The following is a 16,588-nucleotide window of genomic DNA, read 5'->3' as shown; positions in this document are numbered from 1 at the left end:
GATTGTATGAAGCTCAAAACATCTCACAGCGACGCAACACTACCACTGTTGAGGTAAAAAAGAACTATTCGGTGAAAAAAGAACTAATTCATGGCAATTCAACCCTTCCAGTTCAGCGATTAGCACCAACGGAAATGCAAGAAAGACGAGCTAAAGAATTATGTTACAATTGTGATAAAAAGTTCACTTCGGGGCACCATCGCAAACAATTATTTTTTATTGAAGCATGTTATGACGGTGACAATAATGTGGTTACGGACGAGGATGAGGCTATTATAGAAGATTCCAACGTGGTGCCAGAGATCTCTTTACACGCAATTTCTAGAGGTACAATGCAAGTAAAATGGACTATTGGGTCACTTACCACAATTGTTTTGGTGGACTTAGGGAGCACCCATAATTTCACCAGTGAAGACATTGCAGGAAGGTGGGATTACAACCCGAAGTTGAAGAGCAATTCAAAGTGGTGGTGGTATCATAAAAACGACTTCCCAGTCGTAGTAAGTGCACTAATGTTTAAGTTATTATTACAGGAAATTTTTCTTATTTTTGTTGATTTTTATATTCTTCTATTGGAGGTATATGATATAGTGTTAGAAACTCAATGGCTACGAACATTAGGCCAAATAATATGGGACTTTGAAAAACTACAGATGAGCTTTAGAATAGCAAATAAGGAGATTATCTTAAGAGGGTAGTCTATTGCAAATGATAAATTGGTGGGGAAATTGGAGTTGAATTGGGAAATAAGAAAGTGCGGAAAAGGGATGGTGCTTTAGTTATCTTCAATGAATAACTTATTTCAAGATATTACCATGAAGAGTCAACAATCCCCATCATTGCAAAAGCTTTTAGAAGAACTTGATGATGTCTTCGATGAGCTCAAAGGCTTACTACCATCACGTACCCATTGTTGAATTCACTGATGAAGCTGAACCAAATTCAACACACGTTGGAGTGCCAGTTGGAATCAATCCAACTGTAAATTCAGTAGCTAATCTGGGAATGAAAGTGAAAGGTGCACGTGAGAAGTTAGAAAGTTCCAGATGGCAAAACTGTTATGAAGAGATTCCCATGCATCTGGATTATGAAACAATTAGTTACTAATTCAGCACTTATTAATTGTATTGAAATTAGTTAGATCAGAGTTTGTTACTTTGCAGTTATATTGGTTAGCTGTAACAAAGTGCTTAGCAAGGAATCAGAACTATCTAGATTCCACTATAAATACTGAGCTAAGCTAATTTCTGTATAGTGTGATTCAATAATATGAAATGAATTACAGTTCTCCATTTTCTCTCTTTTAATCTTCAAATTCCAACTCCATGATCATAAAATTCCTTTAAAGGTAGGAAGTGAGCCAGTATATGTTAAGTCATATCGTTATCCTCATTTTCAAAAAATAGAGATAGAAAAGATTGTTGCTGATTTGCTCTCCTCAGGTGTTATTAAGTCCAGCAATGCTCCTTATTCACCACCTGTCATCTTAGTTAAATAGCTTAATGAGTCTTGGTGAATGTGTGTCGATTATCGAGCTCTAAACAAGATTACTATCAAAGATAAATTTTCAATTCCAGTTATTGATGAAATATTGGATGAATTAAAGGGGGCAACTATTTTTTCGAAGCGGGACTTACGAAATGGATATGATTAAATTCGGGTAGCATCCAGTTCACACCAAAGACAGCTTTTCGAACACACCATGGTTACTATAAATTTCTCGTCATGCCGTTTGCCCTTACCAATGCTCCATCTATTTTTCAAGCTCTAGTGAATGAGGTATTCCAAGACTATTTGGGTAAATTTATTCTTGTATTTTTTTAATGACAGTCTTGTGTAAAGTAAGTCTAGGAGTGAGCATTTGCATCATTTAAAATTTATATTGGCTGTATTAATTAAGATCTCACCAGCTATTTGTCAAGAAGAAACAATGTCAATTTGGCCAAAAAGAGATACAATACCTAGGTCATGTAATTTCTAATGCAGATACGCTTAAAAATTACTACAGTGATGAATTGGCCAAAGCCGAGTACGCTTAAAGCCTTGAGAGGGTTCCTTGGATTGACTGGCTATTACCGAAAATTTATTCAAAATTTTGTTAAAATAGTTGGACCACTTACGAAGATGTTGAAAAAAGATTCGTTCTCCTGAACGTCATCGGCTAAAGCGGCATTTCAAAATTTAAAGGAAGCCATGACAAAGGCAGAAAGGCTCCAATACTTGCTCTTCTTGATTTTTCAAAGAAGTTTATTGTGGAGTGCGATGCAAGTGGATTGGGAACATTAGCTGTCTTAACCATTTCTTTTTTCATTCAAGCCTTACAAGGGAAGATTCTGTTGCTATCAACATATGAAAAAGAAATCCTTGCTTTGGTCCTAGTAGTGCAAAGATGGCGTCTATATTTATTGGGTCGTCAATTCATTGTCAAGACAGACCACCAAAGCTTGAAGTATCTATGGAGCCAAAGAATTACTACTACAACTCAGAAAAAATGGTTGTACAAGCTGATGGGATTTGATTTCATAATTTAGTATAAAAAAGTGGGAAGAAAATGTTGTGGCTGACTTTCTTTCAAAGAGAGAAGAGACAGGGAAGTTAATGACAAGGAGAGTAGTGGGAGACTAGCAGCAATTACCCAACCTGTTCCTAGTTGGGTGGGGGCTATTAAATAAGAAATTGAATTTAGTGTGGCTTTACAAATTACAAGGGCTACTCCAACGAATTAAGGCTGGGGAAGCAATAGATCCATGGAAAATAATGGATAGGGTAATTTTCTTTAAGAAAAAGATTTATCTTGAGGAAAATTCTTCTTTAATTAAAGACATTTTAGAACAATTCCATAATAGCACTCATGAAGGGTACCATAAGATATTTCAGAGTATAAGAGTCAATTTTTTTTTGGAAGGGCATGAGAAGTGCAATACGCAAATTTATTGCAGCATCCGACATTTGCCAACGACACAAGGTGGAACAGCTTGCTCCTGCTGGATTTCTTTAGCCTCTTCCTATCCCACAACAGGCATGGGAAGATATTTCTATAGATTTCATTGATGGACTGCCAATGTCAAATGGAAAAGCTGCTATTTTGGTTGTTGTTGACAGACTATCAAAATATGCACACTTGATTCCTTTGTCTCATCCTTATACAACGGTCGGAGTTGCAAGAATATTTTTTGATAATATTTTTCAAGCTGCATGGAATGCCAAAAACTATTGTTTGTGATGGAGACTCAACCTTTATAAGTTTACTTTATTCAAAATGAATAGGACAAGCTTCAATTATAGTTCAGCATACCATCCTCAAACTGATGGACGAAGCGAAGTTGCGAATCATACGGTTGAGATGTATTTGCGATGCTTTACTAGTTCAAGGCTTAAGGAGTGGAGTAAGTGGCTAGCTTGGGCCCAAGCACGCATTAAGAAGGTGTATGACAAGAATCATAGAGAACGACAATTTGAAGAGAGGGTGTGAGTTTATTTTAGGCTCCAGCCATATCGACAAATTTCGATTTCAATGAGGAAGAATCTTAAGCCGTCTCCTAAGTACTTTGGCCGTTCAGGGTTCAAAAGAAATGGAGCTGTTGCTTACAAATTGGAGCTACCCAAGGATTGTAAGATCTATCCAGTTTTTCATGTTTCCTTGTTAAAAAACAAAATTGGTGATAACGTTGGAGTCCATGAAGAGCTGCCAACAGTTGTGATTAAGGCCTTTAGATTTCCTTTCTCTACCAAAAGTGGCCTCATCAGATTCAACATCAACTAATAACTCTCCAATCACGTGCAATATCGACTTAAAACCAAGTTCACCAATATTGGCGGTCAAGGCATCGGGATGATCAGTGACAAAATCTTCCACACCTTGCCAATCATTCTTCTCTATCATTCGGTATAACAGCGAATAACGACCACAATACTCATTCCCTTGAGCATCGGATCATCAGTAAAACAGAATCTATATTGCTTTTAACGATTTTAGAATACATTCATGATGAAGCAGGATATGCTAAAGTTAGCATCGCTATGATTACAAATGCTGATAATTAATTTCAGCCATATCAGATCCATTAAAGAAGAACAGATGGAATCATCTTCAAATTCGTAATTCTGGAATTCTATACAAAGCTTCTCTAATTGATACGTTTTAACTATAATGAATGATAAAGATTCAGCCATCATCTGGTTAATCAAGTTGCCAGTAATACGGGGATGTTCTGGTGGCGCTTATATCTCAGAAACTTCATCATGTCTTGAGTCACAGTGAATGTCCATAAGAAGAAAGAAATCCTCCTCTAATCTAAAAAGATAGAATAATCAACCGAAGTCACATGATGTGCTATTGATAAAGCTAATCCTGGAATCTTAATTATCCATTTCTTCTGTAAGCCTGACCTCAAAGCTTCAGCATCCTGAAACCTCCCAACTGATGCATAAACATTTGAAAGGAGCAAAACTTGACCAGATTCTCCAGGGTCAAGCTCAGATACCTTTTTCGCTGCTAGTTCTGCTAGCTCTATGTTACCATAGAGCACGCATCCACTAAGCAAAGCCCTCCAAATATTTGCACCCATCCCTTCCAAAAGTTTACCAGCAAGCCCACTTGCATCTGATAGCAGCCCACTCGAACAAGCAAATCAACCACACACCCATAATGCTCTTGGCTTCGCTTTACTTTGTTTTCTTCTATCATTGGATTGAAAATAACCAATCCATCATTTGTTAACCCTGCATGACTACAAGCATTCAAAATGCTCAAGTAGGTTGAATTATCGGGGACTTCCCTACTCTCCGTCATTGTATGGTACAGAGCAAGAGCAGTTTCCCCATGGCCATTGACCCCATACCCATTTATAATAGCATTCCATGATACAAAATCTTGAAGAAAACCCATCTCCTCGAAAACAATGTAGGCAAGGTCCACATTCCCACACTTTGAATATGACAATATAAGACTGTTTTGAACTGATCTATACCGTGAGAAACCAGCTTCAAAAGCAAGACAATGGAGCTGCAGGCAGATCTCTAAAGCAGCCAGCTCACCAGAAGCAGTGAGAATACTGACTAACATTATTGAATCAACGGAATCGGTTTTTTCTTGTCTCATCTTAATGAGTAGGTCCAAAGCCTCTCTTGCACACCCATTTTGCACATATCCTAAAATGACTCTTCTCGGTTATTTGATTAAATCCAGACCTGGAAGAATCTAAATCACCACACTTGGAATACATTGCAATGATAGAGTTCGAAAGGCGTAGCTCTAATTGAAGGCCTCCCAAAACAACTTGTGCACGGAGTTGTTTTCCCCTCTTCAAATCTCCCAAAATTGCATTAGCTGAGATTAAATTCATTAGAGCAACCGTATCACAAATGATCCTACTCTTTTTCATTTCGCTAAAATCTTTAGAGCATCACCGGCATATTCAAAGTCGACAAACAAACTCGTCATCCTCGTCCAACTGACAATATCTTTGCATTCCATCTCTCTAAATATTTGGATAGCAGCATCTAAATCCATCAAACATGAATACATGTCAAGTACAGAGTTAGTAACAGATATATCCAAAATAAGACCCAGCTTAATTGTCAAACAATGGATTAGTTCACAAAGTGCCCTTGACCCTGGTGCAACATAACCCCTAATAACCGTCAACATTGTCACAGCATTAGGCACCAAACTACCCCCGAAAGAAATTAAATAAGAGAACAGCCTGTTCAAAAAGTTTATTACTTATAAACCCAGCAACAATTGCATTGCAAGAAACCACACATGGGTTCTTTAGTCCTTCAAACAACTTACAAGAATAAAATACATTTCCCCATTTTGCATATGCATCAAGCATCGCAGTACCAACTACTACATCAGATTCCAACCCAAATTTCACCATTAGTCCGTGAATAGATCTCGCAAGTTCCAAGTTTTTCAAGCCTACTGCCGCAACAAGAACACCAACTATAATGAAAGAATTGGGCATGGGAGAGAGCTTTCATGGATTTCTCGTGAAACCCCTTTATAGAATATCCATGAATCACAATGGACCATGATACTGCATTCTTCTCAGGAATTTCATCGAACAGGTTCTTTGCTTCTTTAATTTTTCCTGATTTGAAATAGTTACTCAAGAGTCTGCTGGAATTGCACGGATCAATGCAAGAAACTTGAGGTTTGTATGAAATAAAGCACTTTTTCAGTTGGAAGCATATAAAAGGAGTTCTCTTGATCTTGTTTAGAAGCATATAAATCCTTGAGTTGAGTGTTGATGAGAAGTTGAAGACTTTGTAAGTGTTTCGATTAAAACAGAATCTATATTAGTTGTTATTATTCTTTTGAAAACTAATAATATCAAATCAGTAAATTAAGAAATTAATTAAAAATTAATGCGTAACCCAATCTCTTTATGTTAAGTTACCAAAGCAGCAGCCTAACCTATTAGATCATTCACTTCAAAGTCTAGTAACTGTATCCAAGCCAAATCCAGAATAAATTCAAAACTAGCATTTTTCAAATATCGCAGCTCGCAACTTAACAAACTAAGTTATCATTCAATTATAAAGAGGCTAGTTGATCAGCTGGATTACCTGCCGGATTCTTCTGGTGACTCGAGCAAGTGCAAAATCTCTGTCTGATCCATCTCCAAAAGTATTTCCGTAACCTTAGCTGTGGGTAAAGATTCCCTCGCAGCATCGTCCTCTGCTGCTTCGGGGAAGCATTTGCAAGGGCAGAAGCCAAATCCCCAATCGGACCTCGCTGTGAAATATTATTAGTTATCTCAAATTTATAATAATAATAAATACATAAATTGGTTAAGCTTTTTAAGGAAAAAAAAATAAAACAAAAGAAGAAAAATTGATATACACACGAATACCTGTGAACGTGAAAGGGAATGGTGACGGTGGGGGCCACGAAGCAGCTGGAATGGTGGTGTTGGCGGCAGCGGCCATGTTTATTAGCTTTGTAATATATTTGCCTAGTCCAATCTCTTTCTGCCTTCAGCTTCTATTCAGTACAGCTAACTTCTCAACTGAGCTCGTGAGTACGTATGTATAAAAAGCAAAGCAACTGAGCTTATGTGGACCTGAGCAAAGTGTTACGGACCGCCCAAGATGCTAGTCCAATTGCCCACAATTTCGGACTAGAGAGCCAACACAAGGCTAAGAGTGTTAGCTTGGCTGAATTCCAGAAACTTCTAGGCAACTCTAGCACAAATGAGCTTGTAAATATTTTAAAATACTCCATACATTTCCAGCACATGTAAATATCTAGAATTTTAGGCACATTGTAGAATTCTCTAGAATCTCTAGAGCTTGTCAAGCCTCCCCTACAAATAGGGCATGGCATTTAGCATTTACATCCAACAAACACAACAACAAGCATTGTAAGCAACTCAAGCATTGTAATCTCTCTTTGTGCAATACAAGTTTTCTCATTCGGCTCCATTGCTCTCTTCTCTAGTTCGAGAAGTTCTAGGCTTACTTAGCAACATTCGGCAAAGTTGTCTAAGTGCCGCACGGGTTAGTTGCGCAAAATACTCATCCCGTGACAAGTGGTATTAGAGCTAAGGTTTGCACGCACGCAAGTTAGCTCACGAAGCAATGGCCAACCCTTCGAACGTAGCACAAGAGGGTGTTGTTGGTGTGGATGTTCCACTGGAACCAAGCCGCGGCCGAGAGGGAGAACGGGCCCAAGGCAAGACTCACGGCAAGTCCAAGGCCCCATCCGTGGATGCGTTGGAGCCTCGTGTGACCACTCTCGAAATCACATTGTTCCCCGCTCAAGATAGCCTCGAGGGATTGGAGGAAAGAGTGGACGGTCTCGAGGGGGAATATGCCGAGTTCACAGTGGCAACAAAAGCTCTCATCCACGAGCAAGCGAACACTCTCCGAGGTGAGTTTCGTTCTTTTCGTGATGAGTTGCTCAAACTTCGTAGTTTTGTTCAGGACGAACTACGCGTTGTCCGTGCGAAAGTGGATGAAGTCCGCTCGGATTGGGCATGGCACAAGCGCACACTCTCCGCTAGTGTTAGAGTGCAATTTATGCACTAGTTTTGCATTGTTTTGTACTTAATATCGATGTTTTGTACTTAATAATAGTGATTTACTTGTGTTTTACTTTTGTAGGTGCAATTCTATTGATTAATGATAAAATTGAGCTACAAGATGATGTTTAAGGATGATTGTTCTCTTGGAGAAATTATGAGCGGCAGAAAAACTTTGTTGATAAGGCGTGGGCGCCTGCTGTCAACTGCGAACCTGCAGTTTTTAGTTTAACGTGTTTTGTATTTTTGGTTATTTTTGTAATTACGAATTTAATATTCAGATATTAGTATTTTATTTTAAATAGAACTCTAAAAGAGAAAAGAGAGAGGGTATTTAAGGAGGAATTTATTGTGAAAAATGGGGATTGGAGAAAAAGAAAGAAACCCTAGATCTAAACTTTTCTCTTCTCTCTATGAAGAACTAAACCTATTTTTCTGGTTGAAGGATAATGAAGCTTTGATTCATCACTACTGTGAGATCTTTCTTATGCTTTAATTGTTTTATTGCTTTTTGGATATTTGTTTATTGTCTGAATTATTTTCATGATTATGTTTGTTAATTAGGTAATTGGCCACTATTTAATTATCAACTTAATCTATTTTCAATTAAAGGATTCATCGTATGAAGATTTTAATGTTTGTGACAAATAACATAGCAGGGAGTTGTGTTATGAGAATAAACAATCTAATTTAAATGAATCATCATATGTGTTGATTAGGATTTTGGTCTCTCTAGTTTTTCAGGCTGTCAGTTGATTAAATCCTATGATCGTATCTAGGGTTGTCTATTGATTAGGGAAATATCCAACGGTCGTACCTTGGTTATCGACTAGTTAAGGAGAGATTGGCTATTAGAGGGTCTCAATAGCTATAACCGGTCTATTCATAAGTAATAATAATCTATATTTGAATCAATGATCAGTAGTCGAATCAAGCTGAGTTAATTCCTTTAACCAGAGCTTTCTCCAATTTGAATTACAACTTTAATTTGCATTCTTGTTATTTTAATTTCATTTTTATTATTGTCAACAATTCCCCCATTTTACGTTTTACGTTTCAAAAGGATTTAAATAATTACCGATCTCTGTGGACACGACCCTGCTCAATCACTATACACAATTTATTTAGAGTAGGAATTTATTTTTCTTGGCTTTGACAACCATCAGCTAGTCCAACTTCCGCAAACTCGAGTGATGCGGGCCGCATTCACGTGCCAAAGCCCGACACCTATGATGGCACACGCAATGCCACAATCGTGGACAACTTCCTATTTGGGCTTGATCAATACTTCGATGCCATGGGTGTACGAGATAAGGCATCGAAAGTGGGCAGTGCACCCACCTATCTTAGAGGCGCCACACAACTATGGTGGCGTCACAAGCATGGAGAGATGGGCAAGGGCATTTGCACCATCGATACTTGGGCCGACTTCAAGCAAGAACTCCGAAAGCAGTTCACCCCAAGCAATGCGGAGAAGGAAGCGCGAGCGCGCTTATGTCGCCTCAAGCAAACGGGTAGCATGCGGGACTACATCAACGAGTTCACTACCCTTATATTGGAGATAAGCAACATGTTCGATAAAGATTCACTCTTCTATTTTCAAGATGGCCTCAAGGATTGGGCCAAGATCGAGCTTGATAGGCGTGGTGTTCAAACACTTGACGACGCCATTGCCGTTGCGGAGTCGCTCACCGAATACTCCGCCCAGCTCAAGGACAAGAGGTCTAGCTATGACCAAGGTGGGGGAGAGAGCCATGAGGACAACGACCGCAATTGCAAAGAGTGGTGCAAGAAAAAGCCTCCAAGCGGTAAGGGCGGGCAAAGTAAGTCTGAGAAGCCACCCAAGCCTCCCATGCTTCATTTGCAATGGCCCTCATTGGGTGCACGACTGCTCGGAGAAAAAGTCGCTTAATGCCCTCATGGCACAACTCAAGGACCAACACACACCGACTGCGGAGGAACCTCAACACAACTTGGGTTCGCTCCAACGCCTTAGCACACTCGTGAGCCAACCGCCGCTACTTGACACCGGAGCAACGCACAACTTCATCTCCGAAGAAGAGGCTGAGTATCTAGGCCTCAAGGTAACGCAACACAGAGGCACCATTAAGGTTGTAAACTCACCCGCCAAGCCATTTACGGGAACTACACGAGGCGTACACATTACGCTTGGGACATGGAATGGGAAGCTCGACTTCTCGATTATGCCGATGGACGACTTTGCAATGATCCTTGGCATGGAATTCTTCGACAAGATACATGCCTTCCCACTTCCCGCAACGAACTCCCTTAGCATCTTCGATGGGAGTAAGGCATGCGTGGTACCGGTCGAGCGCGCACAACTCGTAGAAAAGGCGCTCTCGGTCATGCAATGCAGACGAGGATTCAAGAAGAATCTGGACCACTTGGTCTCTATCCGGCAACACCACAAGGGAGAGGATTCCAAAAGCCCTCCAAGCCAAGTCCCACAACAAGCACGAACCGTCCATGATAAAGGCAAAGACGTCATGCCTCCGAAGCTCCCACCGAGACGAGTAGTTGAGCAATGCACATAGCCATCCGAGCATGACGAGTTACGGAAACACAAGAAGGGACGCCACAACACCAACCGAAAGAAAAAAATGACCACATGCAGAGTAAGTGGCGGAACCTCCCCAAGAGTGAAGCACAAGAAGACTAACGGCAAATCGTGGAACAAGTCCCTAAAGGACCAAGGACGAGATCGCGACGAGGACGCCGCGAGCTTAGGTGGGGGAGGATGTTACGGACAGCCCAAGATGCTAGCCCAATTGCCCACAATTTCGGGCTAGAGAGCCAACACAAGGCCAAGAGTGCTAGCTTGGCCCAATTCTGGAAACTTCCAGGCAACTTTAGCACAAATGAGCTTGTAAATATTCTAGAATACTCCATACATTTCCAGCACATGTAAATATCTAGAATTCTAGGTACATTGTAGAATTCTCTAGAATCTCTAAAGCTTGTCAAGCCTCCCCTATAAATAGGATATGACATTTAGCATTTACATCCAACAAACACAACAACAAGCATTGTAACCAACTCAAGCATTGTAACCTCTCTTTGTGTAATACAAGTTTTCTCATTCGACTTCATTGCTCTCTTCTCTAGTTCAAGAAGTTCTAGGCTTACTTAGCAACATTTGGCAAAGTTGTCTAAGTGCCGCACGGGTTAGCTGCGCAAAATACTCATCCCGTGACAAAAGTCTCTGGTCCCATTTGATGCTGTAGTTTTTAGCTTTTTGTGCCGAAATTAGAAGAAGTTATATAATATAGGTACCATGTTATTCATATAATAAATAAATAATATTATAATATATTTATATTTATTTTAAAATGTCAGCATGTAATTAATGGTCGTATAAAATTCAACTAAACATATATTACATGAATTAATTCATTGTATCGGAAATTAGAATAGCGTCTTACATGGAAAATTAATGTTAGGTGGCATTATGCTGATGTTGGTGTTTACAAACATGAAATTGGTTTCAGTTTTAGTTTCAACATTCCTTTGGGCATAAACACTGCCTTCTAGGCTGAATTTTTTGCCGCTATTATAGCAATGAAGATTGATCATGAGAGAAGCTGGTCTTATGTATCTGATTCAATGCTTGTTGTGCACGTGTTCAACAATAGATCGATCATTGCTTCCTTAATGAACCATCCGAAATAAGTTGTTGAATTGTTATTATTTGGTTGATAGGATACATTTTTAGGTTTTTCACTGTTATCAGGAGGTTGATAGTGTTACTGACTACCTAAGTTAATTTGGCCGTTGATTTTTGTGATTTTACTTGGCTTGACTATTTTCCTTTGATAATAAATCTTATGTTGTTCCCTATATTGCCATTTTCAGTAGCTGTCCAGTAGTTCTTTTCAATCTTTTGTTTTACTGTATCAATTTCTTCCGCCATCTTATTATGTCCCCCATTAAGTGTAATGTGGTTTTAACTTAATAAATTTCTCAGTTTTTTGACGATAAAAAAATGAAATAAATTATTTTTAATATGTTTGTTTCATAATATTACAAAAAGCCTTTATTTGTTTCACTAATATTGGTATTGTTATTATAACCTCGTTATTTCCTCATCTCTCATTCTCTTTTTTCATATTTTAATCATAGGTTTTAGCTTTTGATCATTTCGCTTAACATAGTACAGTATGTTCGTTATTGTAGTTGCTTATATATATGCGTATGCATATGCTTTCTACTAAGCCTTATTGAGAAGGCAAACAATAAAAATAATGAAACTCATTCTCGGTATTTTACGGAATCAACGAATCTTAACTCCTAAGTTCGCAATATTCATTTGAATCAACGTAAATTTATCTTCTTTTTTATTATGGTATTCTCCACAATCAACGGAATATTTCTATCTTTAAACTTCTGCTGCATCATATTGGTATCAGAGAGATTAACAGAAGTTTTTAAATATAAGGAAGTTCCTAATAATAAACCAATCTCACTTACGGCAAGTCAATTTTGTAGAAGGGTAGCAACTTGGTGGCAACAAACTAAGCTTACAAGGATTAGGCAAGGCAAAAAGAAGATCGACTCTTGGGAAATGTTGAAGAAATTCTTAAATGGAGTTTGATGAGGTTCTATCTTTAAATTTAACTTCGTTATAGTTTCTTCTGAAATAACATTCTCGCAACGACCCGAGTCTATGACCATACAACATACTATTCCCCAATTGTGTAAGTAATCTGAAAAATATTTTGTTGCAATCACTTGTCTTTATCTTGACCTTTAAGAGCGAAGAATGCACGATTTATGATCAACATTGGTCTACTATCACCATGTTCTTCAACAGATTGTGTACTACTACTAATATCAAAAGTTGGTTCTTCAACGAATTCTTTAATTTCTTCCTTTTAGTAGTCTTCACTTTCCTCAGTGCCTATGACTATGCCTTTACTGTATTTTCCTCCCTTTTTACATTGTCATTCAGTGCCCACTTTCTCTATAATTAAAACAACGTAATCCTAAACACAAGGATTGAGTTTTGCTGCTTTGACCGATTTCACTAGATTTACTAGTTTTATTTGGAGGATTTGAGGGAGTGAAGTTTTGAAATTGGGAAGTCAAGTTTAAATTATCACAAACAACACTTCGAGGGCCCCCCAAAGTTTGAGTCACTAATACGTCGTTTAAATTGCTTCTCCAATAGCAAAGTCTGTTGGTGTGTTTCTAAGATAGAGTATGGATCAAGTAAATTCAACTGGTCTTGAAACTGGGATCATAGGCCTCCAATGTAGTGGGAAACCTGTTGTTCCTCTATCTCTGTCAAGTCATTGCATGCTACCAACTAGTGGAATTATGTGGTGTAATCATCTACTGATCGATTAATTTACCTCAAATTCTGTAGTTGTTGGTATAATAGCTTAGTACAATTGTGAGGTAAGAATGCTCCACATAATTGCCTAATTGTTGTGAGCTCAATTTGTTGCCATCAAGCCCCTTCCATGAAATCAAGTTACGGCAAGCGAGACTAGTTTATTTCCAGGAACTTCCTTATATTCAAAACTTTCTCAATGGCATTAATCCAATCAAATAGTTTTTCAGGTCGTCCACTTCCCTGAAATTCAGAAATGTCAATTCTCAACCCAGCTTCTCATCTTCTATCATCAATAGACTCAGATCTATGCCAATGCTCGGAGAATGGATTAGCGAAGCTTTCACTTGACTTGTCTTTGTGTTCTGGTGTACGATGATGTTCGGCAAGTAAGTTGCCATTTGTGTCATTAGTGCAGTTAACATATTAATTCTAGTTATCATGTGTAGCCATGGCTTCATCTCTAAGAACATAATCTTGGTCATAAGTTACTCCATGATGGCCATGCTCACAGGCTTTTCTTGGCGGCATTTTCTCACTTTGGCTTAAAAAATGTCTGGGGCTAAACTGAAAATTGAACAAAGTTCTGGGAAAAACTGGCAATTAAGTTAAAGCTTAGGTTTCCGGAGATGGTGGTCGGAAATCGAGCAAGAATTGGTGGATTTCGAAGATTTCTGGTCGTTGAGTATGCTAGTGGTGGTGGTTTGCCAAGAAAGGTGGTGCTTTGGCTGGAAATTGGACAAAAATGTGGTGGTTTTGTGTGGGCTTTGATTCTGGCGACCGGTTAGTCGATCGGCGCCGGGGAGTGATGAGAAAGGTTGAGCTGATGGAGAGGAGTGGATCGATGATGGTGGTGCTGGCCAACGCGCGACTGAACCCGGCGAACGATGGCAGCGGTTGGTGTGGCTGTTTCGGTTATTTTTCTGGCGATCTATGGCTAATCGGCGGTGTTCCTTGCTTGGGGTTTGATGGGTGGCTTCCTCTGAACGTGGTGGCGGTGGCTAATTGTCAAAAGAATGACGGGAATGAATGTGACCGCTGTGGACGGCGGCTACTGCAGCGGCCTTCGGGTCGCTGATTTTTTTTAAAACTTTGTTTAATAAAGCTAAACAGGAAAAAAATCAAAAAGTGGAAAAGAAAAGGTTTGGTGGTTGATGCGGTTTGATTGGTAAGAGTTCTGATATTTGCCCTGGGTCAAACCCCGAAACCTTACAAAAAACGACGCGTTTTGTAATTTTTTTTTTTTTTAACCAATACTACGTCGTTTTGCTTGAAGCTTCCCCCACCAATGCCTTACCTTGCTGCTCTGTTTTTCTTCGTAGTCACTTTCATCGTTTGCTTAAAGTAATCTCAATCTATATTTTACATACCAAGTCTTCACTAATCTCTCTCCATGACCTTTTGCAAAAGTTAATCATGAGCAAAAGTATCATCCCAGCACATATTCTATCTCAATTGTTATGGGAATCCGAGTCGGAGTCCTACAATAGATATGGAAAATGAAAGTTTTCAAGTTTTAGGAATTGATGGCGGTCGTCAAATGATGACTATTACTCCTGTTGGACTTAATTTGCTTGGTGGTTATTGTCCTTCAGTCGAATGGCCGAAAAAAATTATCAATCACACGCTCTTTAGTTACAGTGAGACCGTTCGAAACCTCAACATATTCTTCAATTGCAGTGGTGGGTTCACATCGGTGGGTAAAAATAACTTCAGCTATCCTTCATAAGATGGAGTTATAAATGGGTTTTATACCATCGATGATGCCCGAGGCTTGCTGCTTGAAAATCGTAGCAACTCTTCATAAATCCTGTTAAATTGGGTTAATATAATGGATAATAAGCTTATGTTGCGATGTTTTTTGCTTGAATTCTGAGCTGTTTCAATTTGAATCTTGAGCTGTGAGTTGTGGATTACGAATGGCAATTTCAGGTGCAGATTGTGGATTGCAAATGGAAATTTTAGGCTGCGGTTGGAGCTGGATCGAAGAAGGAAAGGGGAAATATTTGGCTGTGGCTGGAGCTGGTGGTTGGAGGTCGATTAACAAAAGAAAGGGGAAATATTTGGTTGTGGCTGGAGCTCAATCGACGAAGGAAATGAAAGAGAAAATATTTGGATGTGGCTGGAGCTCGATCAACGGAGGAAAGGCAAGGGAAAATACTTGGGTGGAGCTCCATCGACAAAGACTGAGGGAAATATTTGGCAAGCGAAAACGCCATTGTTTTTGCCTTTAATGAAACGCTGCGTTTAAATTTCGGGATTTGACCCGGGGCAAACATCATTTTCCGATTGGTAATACCAGAGTTTTGTTTTTTATACCAAGTTGATACAACGAAAGTTTAAAGTTCATAATATTTTATTAATTTTAGAGAATATCAGAATAAAAAATATGATAAATTCACATTAATTTAAAAACTGTAAATTTAGGAGTTAAGATTCGTTAATTCCGTACAATACTGAGAATTAACTAAACTCAAATACTCACATAAAGATTTAGAAATTGAAAATACTATTAAACTTGAGTCTGCCTTCAAAGGCTATAAGAGGGAGCTGTTTATATTAGTAGAAATTATCTTAAATCATGAAATAAAAAGAAAAAATTCTAAATTGGAAAGGAAATTAAAATTCTAAATTAGAAAGGAAATTAAAAGTCCTCAATCTTAGTTAATATGGAAACTAATCTTGCTATAATATGGATTCTTACTTTGCATCAACTAGTTTTCAAATTTTTTAAGTTAAAAAAATAATTTAATATTTATTTTAAAAATAATTTAATATTTATTTTAAAAAATAATTTAATATTTATTTTAAAAATAATTTAATATTTATTTTAAAAATAATTTAATATTTATTTTAGGTGATTTAGATTAAAAAAATAAATATATTATTCATATTCAAACATTCACCTATATTCAAAATTTAAACCCATTCAAATTTATTCAAATTTCAAATAAAAAACAAATGCCATTTTAATTATCGTCAACATTCATACTTCTAGTTTCCTCACAATAAGTAAAGAGTTGGCATGAGACTGTCGCCTTATGCTGAGTGCGCGGAGGCAGTAGACTCAAATCCCGAAGCACTTGGCCTGTACATGGCGAAAGCACTTAACAAATTTAAGCTTCTTTATCTACACGTAATCGAGCCAAGGATGGTTCAACTCACTGACAAGTTGATATGGGTTCCAGTTTCTTCAAAAGGTTAT

At 38.3% G+C, this 16,588-nt stretch overlaps 2 pseudogenes; one reads left to right on the top strand and one right to left on the bottom strand.

Annotated features, from left to right (window-relative positions):
• LOC112097780 overlaps nt 1-16,588 on the top strand; it is a 60,380-nt pseudogene that overhangs the window by 41,938 nt on the left and 1,854 nt on the right.
• Nucleotides 4,272-6,231, bottom strand: LOC18040173 (annotated as a pseudogene).

Source organism: Citrus clementina, unplaced genomic scaffold, assembly GCF_000493195.1.
Source record: "Citrus clementina cultivar Clemenules unplaced genomic scaffold, Citrus_clementina_v1.0 scaffold_5, whole genome shotgun sequence".
NCBI lineage: Eukaryota > Viridiplantae > Streptophyta > Magnoliopsida > Sapindales > Rutaceae > Citrus > Citrus x clementina.
This window is presented reverse-complemented; position numbering and strand designations above follow the sequence as displayed.